This window comes from Pinus tabuliformis, chromosome 8 (assembly GCF_031772625.1).
Source record: "Pinus tabuliformis cultivar Carrire ecotype Pingquan chromosome 8, CPIR1, whole genome shotgun sequence".
Lineage (NCBI taxonomy): Eukaryota > Viridiplantae > Streptophyta > Pinopsida > Pinales > Pinaceae > Pinus > Pinus tabuliformis.
The window spans coordinates 387503422-387523244 of record NC_142294.1 but is presented as its reverse complement, the minus strand read 5'-3'; the positions used below and the strand labels follow the sequence as shown (position 1 = coordinate 387523244).

The window sequence follows — 19823 nt, the reverse complement described above, 5'->3', positions numbered from 1 at the left end:
AGTAATTTATGGCTGGTATCATCGATTATTTTAACTATGGTTCTTCATGTACTGGTACTATATGTACAACCATTAGCCATTCTGTTTACAGTAACATCATTGTCATAGACTGAATGGAAATCTGCTCTCTTTCTTTCATTTCCTGTAATTTTAGTTGATGAGGTCCTAAAGTTTTTCTCCAGAAATTTGAAAGGGAAAAAGTTTGGCTTTCAGATCGTGCCTAAGTTCAGTCACTCGGTGATGGATGTTTGGTTTTTTAAAGGGATTAAATAAGGAAATCTTGAAGAAATATTATGTCGTTGAAGGGAAGGTCACAAGCAGTTTGCTTCTCATTGGTCTTGGCAACTGTGGTCGTGCCTAATATTGATTGTCTTCAAAAAGCTATGTTTCTTATGTAAACAGCCTGGGCACACCACGATGACATGCCTACATCGCATAACGACAGCATATGGGGTTGTCCCTGGCCCCTGCAAATATGTCCAGAGTGGCTTTGACATTGTATTTGAACGGCAAATCAGAAATCATATCAATATGATCAAGCCAACTTATGTTATTCCCAACCAGGTTTACTCTGCTATCATCAAGTTACACAGTAGACGGATAACTTGCTTAGAATTTCACCCTACTAAGAACAATATTATTATGTCAGGAGATAAGAAAGGTCGAATTGGTTGACAGAGAGGACAGTTTATGATACAGTACATTCCTTCGTTCTGAATAGTATGAAATTTCATCCCGTGAAGGATGATTATATATACATCAGGATCTGATAGAACACTTAGCTGCACTGATATTGAGACGGGAGTTCCAATCCTCCTGATGGATGGAATGGACTGGCAACATGGAGAATGCTATATGGCATGGATATCAATTCAGAGAAAGATCATTTACTGGTTGCGGATAACTTTGGGATTCTTTACCAGATAGACATTCGCTCAAACAAGAAAACAGAGGAACCCATTCTAATCCAAAAAAAGGGTTCTAAAGTTGTGGGACTTCATTTCAATCCATTAAATTCAGATCTTCTGATCAGTTGTGGCAATGATAATTTTGCTCGTCTTTGGGATATTCACCAATTAAAAGCTGGGGCCTTCCTGGGAGAGTTGAAACACCCACGTGTTGTGAACTCTGCTTAGTTTTCGCCAAAACCTGACAGTAAAATCATGACTACCTGCCAAGATAATCGGATATGTGTATGGGATTCTATCTTTGGTGATTTGAGCTATCCAAGCCATGATATCGTCCACAATCATGATTTTAATCGTCACTTGACCTACTTTCGTGCCGAATGGGATCCAAAGGATCCGTTTGAGTGCCTTGCAGTTATTGGTCGTTACATAAGTGATAATTTCAATGGCATAGCTTTGCATCCAATCGATTTCATCGATACAAGCAATGAACAGCTTGTCGCTGAAGTAATGGATCCAAACATAGCAACCGATCTCCTATTAATGACTTCAGTTAACGATTCAATGGGATTTGCGCTCCAGTTTGTCGTCCATCAGAGGAATTCAAGGAAAACGATGCTCTGCTTTAGGGAAAAATGGATGATTCTTTTTATTCTGGCCATTATAGTTGAACAGCTCATTATTTTTTATCGACCTATAGGGAAAAGTTTTTGGAGAAGATATTACGCTACTTTTGTTTTAGTTCTCATTCAAATGCAAAGTAAAGTCAAAAGCCAAATTTAAATACAGATAACTATCCCAGCACAGAAACCGAATTGGTTGGTCTATTTTGGGTCTTCAGTTGCAGTTCAGAAAATTCAGCTACAGGTTCTGCCAATTCATTTGTTATCAACGAACAAATTGTAACGTTGTTCCTTTAGAGCAGACTTTTTCCTATTTTTAAGATTTTAAGTGAAACTGCCCCCTATCTTTCATCGATTTGTTTTCCCCATCTCTGAGTTATATTTAATATATTGTAAATAGAGAGAGGGAGAGAGTTCTGAGCGCTGGTGGAGGAGAGAAAAACACAGAACTTCATTGTACAGATTTTGACAGAGATTTTAGTTAAAAAATACAGCTCTGACCCCTGAGATTCCTGTGGTATGAGATTTAACATTTGTGTCCTCTTTTGTTTCATATGTAGCCTGTTATGTGTCATGTCATTTCATGATCGTTTCCATTTGAACAAATGAAGTGTTAAGGTAGAATTCATAATTTCTATGCTCTGCCTTTAAGTTTGTTCATATTTAATGTTTTCTTCTGTTTGACAAGGATTCGTCTTCTATGCCCTTGTCAGCTCCTCAGCAATCTTGCCATTCCATTTAATCTCAATTTGATGTTAAACTTTCTTGCCTACCTTGCCTCAGGGGATAATCTGTGTTTTTTATTACATTTCTCTGTTCAAACTGTTCCTTTGCCCCATGCAGCCCAGAAAAACCCCATCATTTTATTAAAAACCCCTTTTTATCAATTTACTAGCCTAAAATCAATTTCTTTTAAAGTCATCTCAGCCCCCTTTGAAGACCTTTTGCTGAGATAGACTGGAGAGAGCCCTCTCCTGTCCTCGTAGGGCTAGCTACGAGGCTAAGTGGTTTGATTTTACCTTGGATTTTTCCTTCCTCAGCCTGAGGCAGATTCGAGCGCTAACACACCCCATTAATGTCAGTGGCCCAATCTATTCCTAATAGAGCGGGGTAGGGATTGCTGTCATCAACAATTTCTATCACTTCGAAATCTGCTAGAGCGCTTGCTCCTTCGATATCTACTATGATTCCTTACAATCTCCCCATAGGTAGGATCTTTTGTTGGTTCGCCATTCACAGTTGGATAGGAGACCATTCAATGTAGGCCTTCCCATGTGCTCCCATGTTTGCTTTGGCAGGACATTCGCATCCGATCATAGATCTAGAATCACTTGGTCCATCTCCTATTCTCCAATCTGCGCAGTCAATCTCATCTCCCACCCCATTCGCATCATGTGCTTTCCGAGCTTCCGAACTATAGGCGGTTCTCCTTGTGTGGTCCCAGCGCATCTATTTATGAGTTCCTGCAGCCCCTTTACAGCCTTGTTGTCACGTAGCAACTTCATGCAAGTTTCCAGGAACGTTGTGAGCATCGATGGGTCCATTTCCGGCTCTGGTCTATCTTTACTCCCTGAAGTGGAGGCATCAGTGAAGCTCTTCTTGGCTTCCATGAAGGTTTCCTTAGCGCGCTCCAAATCAAACTCTGGTTCCTTCATTGGAGCCTTGCGAACCCAAGTACTTTCTTCAGGTTTCTTTCCTTTATCCTCCCCTATCATACTTCCACTTCGGAACACAATATTTACATCAGGGTCTTCCTCGCGCAGCTTAGGCCTCATCATTTGTAGGTTTTGAGTCGAGGGAGGTTGGAGTGCTCCTTTATCGTGCAACCTTGCTATCAAGGTGGGACAATCCTCTGTCTCATGAACAAACAATGTACAATACAATCATGATGGTCACGTTGGATTCATACAATCATGAGCATAATCTCCTGGTCCTCCGCAATTGTAACATATTAGCTGCCTGCAACCTCTTCCTGTTCCTCCGCAATTGTAACATATTAGCTGCCTGCAACCTCTTCCTGGTCCTCCTCCACCTCGTCCTCGTCTGCGCCCTTAAAATCCAGTTCATGCCATTCTTGCGTTTTGGTCAAGGGGTCGCGTTTCGGCCTAAACTCTGTAGGTAGGAGTTTGATCCATCATCAGCTCATAACTTCTACATGTGTGCTCATCATGTCCCACGGATGTACAGAAATTATAAAACAACTGTTGCGAATTCTGTGTGTACTTTTGTAACAAATGGAAGTTATATGTAGCATGATTTCCTCCTATCTAACAAATCGTGCACCATAGTGCAGGCATGGTGCTCGGTCCTGCTTGTGCCTCGATCTCAATGGCATTGGTCCTCCTCCCACGAGATAATTCATGAACACTGAGCAGTGGTCCTTGTCATGTCCCTGACCCTTGCACTTTACGCACCATACCTCATCGTGAACTTCTGGGCGAACTGTCCCGTCTTCTTTCAAACTCTACATCTCAAGGCACAAGTTTTTCAACTGCACATGAATTTGCTGAACTCCAAAGTTGGGATCCTGTATGGGAGTCTCATGCAATCTCATCGCGACCTCTAAGGCCTTGGCCTGAGTTTTTAGCCTCTATTGTGACAATGTGTTCCTTAGATGTGGCATTAATGATGCTACAAACCATTCGTGGTGTTGTCCATCAGTCAACGTCATGTTAGCTTCGCGAATTGTGCACTTCAGTCTCTGATCCAACTCCTAAGGGGTCTCGCCTGGTAGCATTGTGATTTCCTTAAACCCAATGATCGATTTTGCCTCCCACTTTGGTCTGCTAAATTATTTGTTTAGCGTAGCTTGGATATCTGCGATCCCCGCATTCGGATTGTCATTGGAATGCTTAATGTACCAGGTCAGCGTACGATCCTGCAGAGCGCTGACCAACGTCACTTTCTTTTTATTGTAATCTATGACTCCCTATGCTTCCCATACAGCTTTGTCACGAACCAAAACTGGTCCGGATCTTCATTCCTTACTCCCTTGAACCATGGTAAATTTTAGGGGCGACTTTTAGCCCAAGGGCGAAATTTAAGGGGTTTTTCATTTTAGAGGGGCGAAATTTTATAAAAAACCCATTTCATATATTTATCCCAACTTGTATTTAAAAAATAATTAATTTTTTCATTTTAGCCCCAAAAAAAGGGGGCGGATAAACTATGAAAAGACTCATTTGACCCGATTAGCCTAGTTTGGCAGGTTATATTCCATTACAGTTGCCCGATTCTATTTTGCAATATTAAATTCATTTGCAATCACCCATTTTCTGGTTTGGGAGGTTGTATTTGGTCCCAATAAAAGAAAATATAAATAAAGTGGAGGTATGGTAAATAAATAAAACCTCTTTTTATATTTACTCCAAAGGTATGGTAAATAAATAAAAATATAAATAAACTAGAGGTATGGTAAATAAATAAAACCTCTTTTATTATATTTAGTCCATAACCCTCTTTCTATTTAAGAAGGCTCAAAAAAAGGTTTTATTTAAATGAATCCTATGGGCCAAATACCATATTTATAAAAGAGGTATGGTAAATTAATAAAAATATAAATAAGAGAGAGGTATAGTAAATAAATAAAACATTTTTTTATATTTACTCCATAACTCACCTCATATTTAGGAACAAGCAAGCATGTAAATAAATAAAAATATAAATAAAGTGGAGGTATGGTAAATAAATAAAACCTCCTTTTATACTTGCTCCAAAAGTATGGTAAATAAATAAAAATATAAATAAACTAGAGGTATTGTAAATAAATAAAACATCTTTTATATTTAGTCCATAACCGTTCTTTCTATTTAATAAGGCTCAAAAAAGAAGTTTTATTTAAGTGAATCCTATGGGCCAAATACCATATTTGTAAAAGAGATATGGTCAATTAATAAAAATATAAATAAACAAGAGGTATGGTAAATAAATAAAGCATTTTTTTATATTTACTCCATAAGTCACCTTATATTTACGAACACTCAAAAAGACATTATATTTAGGTGAAGCCTATGGGCCAAATACCATGAGCCAAATTATTATTAATAGCATGCAAAAAAGGGGGAATTAAACCAGCATAGATCCATCTTTACTCTGGATCTACTAATTATCGAGAGGGATCAAATATCGTGATATGAAAACTAGCATAGAGTGAAAAAATATTTGATCCCTCTCGGGGCTTGGTAGATGAAGAGTAAAAATTGATCTTGTAATTTAATGTCACGTAAACATTTTAACTTGGTTAAAATAAAAATCAATTATTAATTTTTATAAATTACTAATAGTAGTTTTTAAGCTCGAGGTTTATGATAATCCATGGTATTGACCCATGGTAATACCATGGTATTCATGTGAGCATAGACTATTTAAAGGGGAAATTCTATCAGCTTAGATTCATCTTAATTCGTGGTCTACCAAGTTCTCAGAGGGATAAATAGATTTCATCCCTCTAAGAGTGGTAGATGCGGAGTTAAGATGGATATAGGTTGGTTTTTATGATAATGAAGATATTAAATAGACTTAGGAAATTATATTGTAAAAAAAATCTTAAGGTGAATGGTTAAAGCTACATTTAGTCACTTCACAAAATTTAGTAAAAAATACCAATATCTCCATTAATATTGGTTTTTTTTATTTAACAAAAAAAAAATCAAAACAGTGAAATCTTATCACTCTTTCTGCATCACCCTCACAGAAGAGAGATAGTCGTTTCCGAGATTTCCCATCATTTTTCAAATGTTCTCAATATGATATCTTCATGAAAAAGTTAAGGTTCTGATGTTGGATTAGTTGTTTGAAAAATATGTTGGTTTGTACAACCTTTCATCTTCTCTGTTATTCTTAGTTTGTCTTAATGTTCTGTATGGGTTGGGCCACTGCACCATATTGTCCTAAAAGGCCGAGATTGTGCACCAAAAATGAAATTAATCCACATGTTACAACGCTATTAAAAAATGCAAAACGTATGAAGGTAGTGAATTATGCTAATAAGAAATTTAGATTGGAAGAGACATAATTAAATTCTATTATTTAATTGAAGATTTCCAATTAAAATAATAATAAATCTACATCCATATATTTATATATTGATTGGAAGGCTTCTGACAACGGTCACTTCTTTCCATTAGAACCCCTTCAGGCCTTTGGGATACCTACTACTTTCTTATATTATATAGTTGGGGCTTGCTACTTGTTGGCGTGTTGGGGTAAACAAACCTGATCTGTTTTTTTTTATCTCGCAATTGGAGTCTATGGAATAAGAAAGAAATTTGATAGCTTGACAAAAGTGGTAGAGAAAATATTAATCTCTCCTACCTTGACATAACTTGCGGTCAAGATCAACACCTACAAGAACTTTTTTCTGGAATATTATCAAAACTAATAGAAGGATATGAAAGACTGTATAGTAAGAACCTTGACAAACGTGACCACTGAAACTTGCAACATTGTTTGTAGGAAGAGAAAATTATGTTTCTTTTTTCCAAACAAGTATGTTAGTATATTACAGTTTAATGAATATATTTTCCTATTATCATATATGGTTTCATACTTTAACAAAACATTCGCCAAGACTTCATAATGGTTTATTATTCAGTGAAAGATTTGCCAAGATCTTACAAGATTTTATAATTCAATGAAAGATTCGCCATGACTTTACAAGATAATGTAATCTGGTGCGAGATTCGCCAAAAAAATTGTATATACATATTATATTATTGATAAAATCACCTCCCATTTTTTCTATGTGTTATGGAGATTCACCCATTTATTATACATATAAATTTAGGGTGGTTCTTAAAATTTTCCCTACCTTGAACACTGGCAACTTTATCGCGCTCACCATATTGATTCGCAGTGGTGGTGGAGGTGGTATGAGCGAAGATGAGGGTGAAAACGGTGAACTAGTGGCGGTGTGGGTGTGGGTGGTATGCACAGAATTCTTTGCTTTACCAAATTGATCGCACTTCTTCGTGAGACCTTCGCGAGCTCTTCTTCGCCCCCTCGCGGAGGTGAAATCAAGGGGCTAGTTTCCAGTTCTATACTACCTTCGTTTCTGTAGATTCTCCCACTTCGCGTAGCCCCAAACATCAATTTATTCGCATAACTCGTTTTTCACACAGTAACATTTTAATCCAAGTGTTCAAATATTTAATGTACTTACCTCACAGCCCTTTGAGGAAGTGTCGTTCTACCTCGCTATAGCTAACTGAAGTATCTACCCTGAAATTGGTGATGAATCCTCCTATAATTCAATCAAGCCAATGATCGACAGTGCATGCAATCTTATCCTCTAATGCTTCCAATCTTCTCACCAATTCTGCAGTCCACACAATAGGTTTGTCGAGCTTACACCTTCCTTAGCTATTTGTTAGCTTCGTGATCCACTCATATAGCTCAGTAGGGAAAGATGCGAAGAAAATTCCATGGATCTCTATATATAAGTAGCAGTCTAACCACTCTTCCTTTGATAGTCGCAGATTCTTGTTTTCTTGTGCAGCGAACTCGTGAATCTTTCTATCCAACCAATCTTCAATTCCTTTCTTTGTTGGATTCTAGTGATATGACATCAAACATCTCTATGCAGATCCTGGTCTTGGCAATAGAACCATATGTTGGCTTGTTGGGGCCTGACCCAAGTTCGGAGTTAATTAGCCAAACAAATCCCTGTACTATTGGCCCTTTCGGCAACAGTCCACGGAGCGCAGACTGAGGTCTCACTCAAAGTAGTATGGGGGGTTGCTAGAATCAGGTTTCTGCACCCTTGAGATGTCTAAGAGGTTGAACTGGTTCAACTATTATTCCCTTCACTCAAGTTTCTTTGTGCATTTCCCTGGCCTTCGCGCCCTGATATACTTGCCTTCGCGCAGCCCTAACCAGGGGATGTGGGGCTTCTGCGCTACTGGAGCAGTGCTCTGTGCTATTCCCCTAAGTCGCACCTGATATCTTACTTATCTTCCTATACCAGTTAATTATCTTCGTGTAAATGGATACCTTATGTTATATTTATTTATACAACACATATAAGTTCGCACAGCAAATAAACATTACACTTGCAATTTATACCCAATAATACATTTAAACAGGAAAAGATACATAGAAATATGGTAAACTTCTCTTTATTAATTCTTCCAACGGTTATAGACTCAACCTGCCCTGCGCACTCAGCTGCTAGGGTCCACACACTCAGCTATAGAGCCTTCTCTTACTCTATGACCCAAAGACACACTTTACCCTTCAACTCAATCTCTTAGACTCATCATGCTTCTTCTAGCTACTCTATCTTCTACACTTAGAGCCTCGCTCTATTTATACAATCCCATGGTCGTGAACCATGGGTAGGTCTATCAAGTCAACATTACATTACAAAAACAAGGGCGGAAAACCCTGTGACTCTATTATGACTTCGGGTTCCACGCCCACAATTCGCGGAGCTTTTACAAAGGACTTGGTCAAAACTTGGGCTTTAAGCCCCAAAACATGCCTTGGGGGGATTCCATGCCCAACATCAGTATTTAAGGCCTTTTGAAATCCTTGAGAGGACTGGACTAGTGGCCTACCAACTTGCACTACCTCCGATAGTGAAATTCCATGATATATTCCATGTGCCATTGCTTAAGACATATGTGTAGGACGTTGATCGTGTGATTGATTGGTCTGTATTCTAGGTGGAACTAGAGGGAAAATTCCAGCCATAACCACAATACATATTGCAGCGGAAAAACTCATACTCCAGAAAAAATCAATTGAGCAGATTAAAGTGAAATGGAAGAACTTTGGGCTTAATGAAGCTACATGGGACATGGTTGACCAGATGCCGGTTTTATGTCCTTCATTATTTGACGGTTCAAACAAATGAGTTTTTTGGTATATGTATATGCATATATGGATGTTGTTGTAGATGTCATAATGAGCTATGTTATAGAGCTCCAATAAGTGGTATGTTGTCTTGTTTTCAGTGGATTTCATTGTAAATTCTGCATTGAGCTATGTTATAAAATTCCATGGGAAGTGTGTTTTGTTTTTCAATTATTTGCTAGTCATAGGTCTTAAAGAACACCTAGGACGGTGTTCCCCTAAGGGGGAGGGGTTTATAACCGCCCTTAGTTGATTTTCTATGTAAATAAACTAATACCAAGGTGATTAATCAATGGCTATGTAAATTGGCAAAGGAAAAGAGGTATTAATTGGCATTTAATTTATGAAAATAAAGGAAAACAAGAGAAAAGGAAAGCGAAGGGAAATAGATTTGCATGAGAGGGAAATTGAAGGAAAATGAAGAAAATAGAGGCCTTAGTGATAAAAATGCTTTTGAGGATCGGTTTCTATCCTTTTGACAGTTTTGGGTTGATCTCTCTTTCATTCTCTCACATTCTTGCACACTTAGAGAAATCATGGATCATTATTGAAGCACTTGGGCATTCACTTGGATTGGATAAAGAAGGCAAAGGAAAGTAGGAAAGCGCAAGGGAACAGTTGGATCAGCAGCTACAACTGGATTGCTTGGCAAGTAATAGGTTGCATGTGTGATTCCTTGCTGATTTTTTTATGCATAGTAAATGCATGTGATTCTATGGTTATGCATTGTCAATCGCATGGATATTTTCCTAGATTGACAGTGGTTTTAGACTTACCTTGCCATTTCTTGGATAGTCATGGTGTTTTGGGTTTTTCCACTTTTTTTTTTCTAATTGGTGCTAAGGCTCCTTATGGTTGTGGGTTGGATCAAATGCTCTGGGAGCCCTGGAACAACTTGGGTTGAGTTACTAGTCCTAGAGCATAGGTTGGGACAAATGCTCTAGAGCACTTGGTGGGTTGAGCTACTAGTCCTTGGAGCCGGGTTGGACAAATGCTTTGGAGCCCTAGAAGGTTGTGGGTTGAGGTACTAGTTCCTGGAGCCATTGACAGCTTGGGTAGAGATCGATTTGGTTGGTGTTAGTGATGGCCGACCATACAGGTGGAATCATTGTGGTTGAGGGTTTAGGTGGTTCAGCCTCTGGAATTCCTGGTTTGGTTTTGTTTTGGTTTCATGCTTGGAATATGGTACAAGGGTGATACATGGAAGTCCTTGACTTGGTTGGAATTTCCATTTGTTAATAAGAGTTATTCTTCTACTATGATTTATGAATATTTGTAATGATTATGTTGTTGATCATATGGCTGAGTTATCATGGTTTCTATGTTAGTTATTTGTTCATTATATGATAGTTACATGATGTATGTTATCTATAGATATTGTCATGATTTTATAAGTTATCAAATGGTTGATGAATGTATGGAATAATAATTGTTATTATAGCTAGATAGAGAGGTTTTAGAGCCTTATCAGTGATTCTCAGATGAAGACTCTCAAATTATGATCATATATGCATTCATGACCTTTAGCTTCTGTGTTTTCCATGTGTTCGCCGGAATGTTTGTTATGGACTAGGAAATCTAGGTCAAGTTTCTGATTTGAGATTGAATTTTTAGCATTGTCATCATGTTAATTATGATTCTCGAAAGTCTCAGGCAATTCTAGGCAGTGGCTTGGAGGTTGGCATGAAAAGGTGGCACAGATCATAAGACCACATTCTCATAATTGAAGAATTTAGGTCATAACTACCAACATCTAGCTTGATGAGTGTGGTTGGAGTTTCATAACCGCGTGCATGCCTTGTTGTTGGTGTGCACTAAGGTTGTGGGTCTAGGTGAGTGAAACAAGGCTCCAACTCGGGTATTGACCACTTGGGGTGTTTCTTTAGCTCTTTGGCGATCTGTAGTCCATGTAGGAAGTCAGTTTGTGATCAGTTTATAGGCCCCACTTCCTTAACTAGAACTGGGAGGTCAGATCATGACATAGTGACACTCATCTCATGTTTACCTTGGCAGGCTTGTGAAATTGGGTAAATGTGGGAGGGATGGTTACATCCCGTTTGTTATAGCCTTAATTCCTTTATGCAAACAAATATTTGTTAATTACATAATGATCTATCTTTATATGACCATAGGGGGATAAGTGCGAATGTTCAATGGAAACCATGGAGCATTTAAAGCATGTGTTGTTTTTATTTATTTGGCATACTACTTACCTATGAGTTACTCCTAAATTGATACGAGTAAACACTCCCAAAGTCCTTACTACTAAAGAGGATTGGATGATTTTCCAAAACTAATGAATGAATATGTCTTCTTATTTTCTTCTTCTTTCTAATTTCACATAAACTAATGTCTTAAAGTGCCTTTAGACATACCAAATAATCACATTTAAAAACAAAATATAATAAAAATAAAAAATATTATATTGAAATGATACATCTAACAAATTTAGGAGAGAAAGGAAAGTGACATTATTTTTTATCACTAGATATGTTTTTTCTTTATAAGAATTTACCTCAAAACACAAAATTTATTATTCAAATCATATTTGTAAATCAACTTGATTTTAAACATAATAATGTAGTTAAGAATAAATAAATAATTGTCCACACAATTATAAATCCAAATGAACTTGTACTACAATCAATTTATACTTTAGGCCTTTAAAGGGATGAAGAGATACTAATTCAGGCCTTAAAAAATATGTAAAAGAGATTTGAAATTTCTTGATGAGGGTGTTAAATCCTAAATTAAATGTTAATGCAACTTATGAGGAAGAATGAGACAAAGGCAATGATGGGGAGGGGAAGCCATCAACTACCACACACCCCCTACAAGCTCACTCGTTTGAGGATAATGTGTGTATTGCACGTGCACTGTCGGACGGAAATCATGGACAACATGTAGGGAGTCTCACTCTGCAACGAGCCTCCTTTCCTTGATTGTGTATTAACACTCTGCACTCAAATGTTAACCCTCATTCAATTTGATGTATTTTCCAAAATAGACACAAGGGGATATTTGCATAATAAGGAAATTTTTCCCATTCCAACGTTTCGTAGTGGAGATTCAATCGAGGATGGAACTAGAATTTTCCTAGCTTGACGAACTTTCCTTGCATGATGGGCAATTTTTCTTTTGGTGACCATTTCCAAGTTGGTGGAAGGACCATACCCTCCTGATCTAGCACCTTCCTTCCTATTTCTTCATTTCTTTTGGTCATGGTCCTACATGCAAGCCTACCTTTCTCTGGTTATTCTTTGCTTCAGGGGAGGCGAGGCTCCCTAGGGATCTTTGGCTAGTTGTGGGTTAATTCAAATTTGGTTCTTTCCCTCCTCTATTTTTATAGGTGTTCTACTATTATATGTTCTCTATTTCATGCTTGTCTCTCTTGTCATGTTTTGTCTCATCCCTTCACTACACTTGATTTCTACATAGTGAATTTCTGCTCCCAACGAATATGCCACGTCAAAGAGCTTGGTCTTGTAGAGGTGTTGGAGTTCATGATGGCCTCGACAATGCACAAGATCAAGCTTAAGCACATATAGTCGTAGAGTGCTATAAGGAGAATACTCCACTGGTTGTGCAACAAGAGATTGAGGATATCAAACAAGAGGTGGTAGACAAGCGAGTGGATTATTCAGATTCTAAAGTTCTTAATATTATTGTTGGATGGATAGCTGACTTTGGCACTGAGAGAGGAGGGCATAACTAATATCTTCTCATTGTGGAGTTATGTTGGAGGTTCAAATAAATGTTGGGAAAGTCCTCTTAGAAAGGAACATTAATCAAGATGAACTCCTACTTAGGATGTAAGAGCAACATTTACTTTACGAAATTATGGACCAACATCTTCAGTGCATAGAACAAATAATTCTACAAGATCGCAAACCTCCTCCACCAGTTGATCTTGCTCCTCTAACACAAGGGATCTTATTATACAGGTTTGTTTACTTGCATAGTTTCTCATGTTGATGTTGGCTAGTTATGTCGTCTTGTCTCACCTACGAGCTTTAGTTTTTTGTTTTCTATTAAGTTAGTCTATAGGGAAAAGAAGCCCAAACTCTAGTTTTGTTTTAGCATACCTCTTATAAACATTTTGATAGCTTTGATGGACCTGTGCTTAAGTGTCGGATTGTGGCATTGGTCTAGTTTCCAAATTGGTAGGCCACGAAAATTTGAGAAGCTTGCTATGTAATGTAAATTTAGAGTTAATTAAATATAATACATGAGCTTAAAAAAAAAGGACAAAATTTTGAAATTATAGTGAACTTCAAAAAGAATAAAACTATGCATGTTTAATTGTTAATAATAGACACGTAAAATAGACATGTATAGTTTTTTAATAAATTTAAAATAATATTCTACATAAATAATAATCTTTAACATAAATGTTATATTAATCTCTTAAATAAATCTAACATTAATGTCCATATCATATATTTCATACATAGGTGAATAGTTGCTAGACTTATACAAATAAATTGAGTAGGGCTATCAATATTTTCTTACAGTAATCTTTCACCTTATATTAATGTGGATGTTGTATTATTGAAGTGACTGGCTCATTTTACAGTCTAGTATGAATGGGATGTGTAAGTTTGTACGTCCGTTTGTCCGTTGAGTTAACATGTGCCCCTTTAAAATTAAAATAAAAATTATGCTATAAATAGAAAAATAATGTCCACTATAATAAAAAAAAATGAATATGTTATAAAGTAATTAGAAGTAAAAAAAATGTGTGAGTAAAATGTTTAAATCTTATACTTTTCAAAAATATTTCAATAGTAGATTTAAATAAACTATTTGAAGATCTATGTTAACTAATTTATGTCTATATCAACTTCATATATATCTATATATAGGAAAAAGTTTGTTAAAATAAAATATTTTAATGTTGTATATAAAAAAATATTCAATGTGGGTTATCAATAAAATATTTTAATACGAATTAATATTGACATATACGTAAAAATATATTAATAATAAAAAACCATTTTAATTTGCACTATAAAATGTCTCGATGTACAGGTATGTAAAATATTTTAATGTTAATTATGTATAAATTACATATCATTTAAAAATATATATGTATATACCATGAAAAAATTAAGTTTTTATGGTTAAAATGTATATTTGGTCCTATGTATATTCTATATGACATTCAAAAATATAATTTAAACAATGAAAAATAACACATTATATTTTACGCTCTAAAGAAATTTGTACATGAAGAAATTTGATCCCTCTCGGCTCATATTAGATATGTACTTAAGATGGGTCTATGTCAGTATACATTATACAAATGCATGAATAGTTCTTTGGCTTATATAACAAAATTGAGTAGGTTTATTAACTTTTGTCTTCACCTATGAATTTGGAATATGAGGGGAAATGTGTGTAAGTCCAACATCACAAAGTACCATGACCAAATTATGACAATTTTAAAAACCAAAAAAGGTAGAGCGGTTTTGGTTATAATTGTAGTATTCGTTATTTGTTTGTGACAATGTAATAGATTGATAACCACCTCAGATAAAGCACACCCAATCAACCATAATTGCAATTATTTCAATTACTTTAACCATTTTGTTTTGTGCGAACTCAATCATATGACTTATATTTCTTTTACCTTTATTTATTTGTTACATTGCAATTAGATTTTAAATTTAAATTTAGATATGATAATATTTTTAATATTACTAATATTATATAAGGAGTAGTATTTTTTTCCTTTTTTCACTCAAATATTTATTTAAAACTTTTAATGAATCATAAAATTAATTTTAACAAATACTATTGTTCATGTTAATTATTATCTTTGTAATTGTATATTAGAGATTCTACCATAACCATATTTTGATTGAAATGTGTATGTGTGTTCACAGACATGTGCATATGTGTACATATTGAGTGAACCTTATGATTAAGAATATATGCTTCTTCAGTAAGATGTCACAAGTTAAAATATAGAGGGGGTGGAGTATGTACACCACTATAAAATTTTGCAGTCAAATCATAATGAGGAGGTACGTCCCTATTCCCACAAACAATGGGGTCTCATACACCAATTTTGTTTCTACTTCATTGTGATCTTAATACACACACACATAAATGTTAAAATTTAGTGGGAAAGAATAGGGTTTATATTGCTATTTTTTATGATTTTTAAATTAATTTTTGATATGGACTTCCTTCTTTGTCCTACTATCACCTGGATTGAACCTCAAGCTGAAGGAAGGCAAGGCCAGGGTATCCACAAACCACGCTTAGCCAAGTAGCTAGCCCTACTAGGCCGAGAGAGGGCTCTCTCTGTAAGGATCTCAGCTGAGATGACTAGATCAGGAAAAGGATTTTAGGCTAGGTATAGTAGCACGAAGTTTTGGTTGGATTTTGAAGGGTTTTTGCCGGATCAGGAGGAGCTAGATAGTTTAGGTCTATGGAACTAGATCAGAATTGCAAGGTGTTCAATGGGGCAAGGTATGCATAGGCTTTAGCACTCAAGGGCTTGATGGGGTGAGATGTGTTAGTTCCAATCTTCGCAGCCTATCACCAGGGATCAACATCAGATCTTACTATGTTTGGTTTTGTTAGATGTTTTGCACATTATCTTCAGGGGAAAACCCATCATAAGTGTGTCCATCGGAAGCATCTCAAAAAGAGCTTTCCAACGGTATATCACACTCCAAAAAAAGGCTCCCGGATCAGAAGATATGACAAAATGAATGATTGACTCAAAGATCTCCCGTGCAACAGTTCATGTATTGAATGATCTAGAGGAAGCTAGGAGATGTCAATGGCTAGTTTTGTGGCTTGATTGTGATAGAGAAAGAGAAAGCATAGCATTTGAGGTTTATTACCCTGCTACTAATCCTCATCTCGACATATGGTGAGTTCGTTTCTCTGCTTTAATGGCAGAGACACCCATGAAATCTGTGCAGGGGGCACTATACATTGCTGACAGTGATATTGCTGGTGAAAAATTTACAGCTGCTAGTCTCATGGTTCTAGAAAGAAATACTTGGAGATTTATAGGACATTTCAACTGGGGAAAGCATTTCTCTTTACCCCAAGATTAAGTGAAGACTATGCAATTTGGATGGGGAAAATACACACCTTATCTGACATCAAGGAAATGTATGAGGTGGATGATGTTTATTATGCCAATGAGATGGAAGACAGTTTAAGGTCTCTTGCTACAGACAATGAAACTATGTTGTTATATCTCTTGCATGGCCTTAACATGGACAGCAATAAATTCTCTCAGCCCACACAATTCAAGGGAATTGAAAATTCCAATACCAATCTTGGTATTTTATATCCTATTTTGACTGAATGTCGTGTATTCAAGTCACATTTGGAATTGAATCTCCTACGATATGTCAATGAAGTGAGCTCAGCAGCTCATGTTGAGGTCATGCGAAGAAAAAAAGTTGGGATGAAGGAGTATCAATTAGAAAGCACGTTCTTGCATTATGTGTATATGTTTGGTGGCTTTAAAATCGTGAGCATTGCGCGTAGCCCTTAGGAGTTGCGCGTATAACCATATTCAAAAGCACTGCGCATAGCCCTTTAGCACTGCACGTAGAGCCATCCCCAAGGTTACATCAAGGAGAGACACCCGGCATTGGAAGGCGATAGGGGTGGGACATCAAAATGCCAAATGTTAGTTTGAAGAAAGATGGGAATGGTATAGAGGTGTGGAAATCTCCTGAAGCAATGGTGAAGTTGAAGACACAAATTAAATGCACCAAAGAAATCCTTAATACTAATAATGAGGCCCCTCTATCAGTTGAGGTCAATTTATAAGGATCGCCCCTGCATCCACAACACACACAGGTCAAGAAATCGAAATCCAAGCCAATCTAGCTGTGGTGTTGCGCTTCTGGAGTGTGGCCCTACGCGTAGCACTTAAACCTGGGCAATAAACAGAAACAACAATCGCACATTTAGTTTCTAAGCAAAGTTATTATAATGACATTCAACCTTGGAGAAGAGTTCTTGCTTAATGCAAGACCTGATATCCAACTTTTATGTTTCATTGCTAAATCTCCAAGCCAGTCATGCTGCATATTACAAGTCACAACACATAGGTCAAAGCCCAGCAACCAAGTTTGGTGGCGAAGTCTAATTCTAATTTTGTTGTTGCTTTTCAAAGTAAAGATGGCCAGAAAAATGCCCACATGCAAAACCATGCAGCCCGTCCAGATGATGTCTTAAAATCCTTTCCATTGTCATTGTTTGGTGATGGCAAAGATGATTTTGAACAAAATAGTGAGGTTGATCTGTTTGGAAATCACACAAAATTTCTGCAAAAGTTTGATAGCAATCGGGCTCCCATAGTTCCCCCCCCTATATCCTTTACAACTGGTCTTCAGTTCAATAATTTCATTGCAACTCTATACAAGCAAACTGAAAAATATGACTTTCCAATCCCAAGTAGCAACGAAAAAGGTTCTATACTTAAGGATACTGGGGAATGTGTCAATACAGCTTCGGGAAAATTAGAGTCCCCAGTTGTTGATGCCAATAACCTAGTTGACACATTAAGTGTCAAGGGGATTAGTTCCCATAGCGTGCAGTTGAATACTGAGTTATTTGGGAATGATGACCAAGACCTTGAGTCATCTGTTTGGGAATTCAAAGATGCCTTTTCGCAACATCATGGTAAAAAGGTCAGTAGGATTTCCTGCAGGCAAGAGTGTTCAGTTGCTGATAGCAATAACATAGGTGACATGTTAAGTGCAATGGAGATGACTTATGATAGTGTTCCATTAAATACCAATCTATTTGGAAATAATGATGGCGACTTCAGTTCTTCTGTTTGGGAGTTCAAGGATGTGTTTTCTGAACCTAATTCTAAGCCCTTTGGTCATGATTTTGGCATCAACAGTAGGCATGTATTGGATCAATAAGATCATTTCATTGTTTCTTTAGAAGCAAGTGATGACAAAATGAAGGATCTCGTTGTGTTTTATACTAAACTAAGAGCAGAGTCACATTTATTTGCACTCACGCATCTTTCTTCACTAGAGGAATCCTTACTAGCTGCATCAAAATCTAACAATGTTGAGGAGGCAGCAACGATCACATATGAAATTCAGTCAGCCAAGAAAAATCTTGGGGAGACAAATGATTTATTAAAACAGTGAAGAGCATCAGTTCAAATATGCTTCAATAGAGGCAATGCTTGAATACCTTCCACATTCATCGTTGCATGCCTTTGAGTCAATATTCAACCTGTCAGTGCTGATATCTTCAGCAAAAGAGGATCTAAGAACAGTGGTAGATCTCTATATACATACAGTTTTAGTTCAGTTTCTGAGGTGCTTGCGATGGAATTTTTGAGTTTATCTCCAGTCAAGCGGTGGTTGATATGGTTGACAAATTAAATGATCCCGGCCATGCTGGTGCTGAAATTGTTAATGAATTATATCGGTTATGGCTAGAGTATGACTTTGTTATTGTATAGCTCACAGAATTCTGGGTACAAATGGCAGTCAGAGAGCATCCAAGAAGGGACAAGAAAAGCATGTCGATCTAACAACTCCAAAATTTGTGCAAGCAGGTGCAAGGTGGCAGTCAAAAGGAAGATTTTGTGGAATATGGTTCCACACCTGAAGGAGCAGATATAATAATATTAATCCACTTGGAAAACCTTCACATAGTTTGGGTTTTCAAAAACTATTTCTGATGGTTCTCGAGATAGTTTGGGATTTTAGTTGCAAATTAGTTTATAATAGAGTTTTATGATAGGATTTATTTTTTATTTTGTATTTCCTATGTTGGGGAAATAAAAATAGATTTGTAATTTAGTATATATATGACTATTTTTTAAAAGATAGAGGTTCGATTTTTGCAAAAGAAAGAGGCATTTGGATTGTGTAAGTTTTCTTGAATATCATTTTAATAGAGCAGTTTTCTGCCCTTTGGACCTAGGATCCATTACGGTGTTAATGTCCAGTATGTTTTTCCTGTAATTCACTTACATATTTTTCTTTTCTACCTTGTTACAGCATTATCTAAGAGATGTGTTAGGAATTCATCTGTACATGATGCTCCTTTCATGATGATTTTGCTGTTAGATGTAATGGTTGTCTTTGTAGAATTCATCCTTAGCTAGATGCTCTGTTGAGCAACCTCGTGTTCCTCTTTCGTCTAAAGCTGCTACTGCAGATCCATCCCCTGTTTTATTCCTGTAGGGCAGTGGGCTTTCTCTCCTATTCTTCTCACATTTGCAATCCTTTATCTGGCTAGACATTACACTTACTTTGCCCCAAGTTTGTCGGCAGAAACTGGCGTCAACCCCATAGCCCAATGGTCCTTTCTCTTGTTGTTTTCGACCCAAAAACCTTTCAAACAAATCCCCGTACTCCATAGCTAGCCTAAGAATCAGTTATCACAGCCACATTTTGTTGGCAAAGAGAGAGCCCTCTCT

The 19823-nt window shown here is 36.8% G+C and overlaps 1 pseudogene; it reads left to right on the top strand.

Moving 5' to 3' along the window:
- The first annotated feature begins 36 nt into the window (after positions 1-36).
- On the top strand, positions 37-1691 carry LOC149235715 (protein DAMAGED DNA-BINDING 2 pseudogene; annotated as a pseudogene).
- Positions 1692-19823: the final 18132 nt, after the last annotated feature.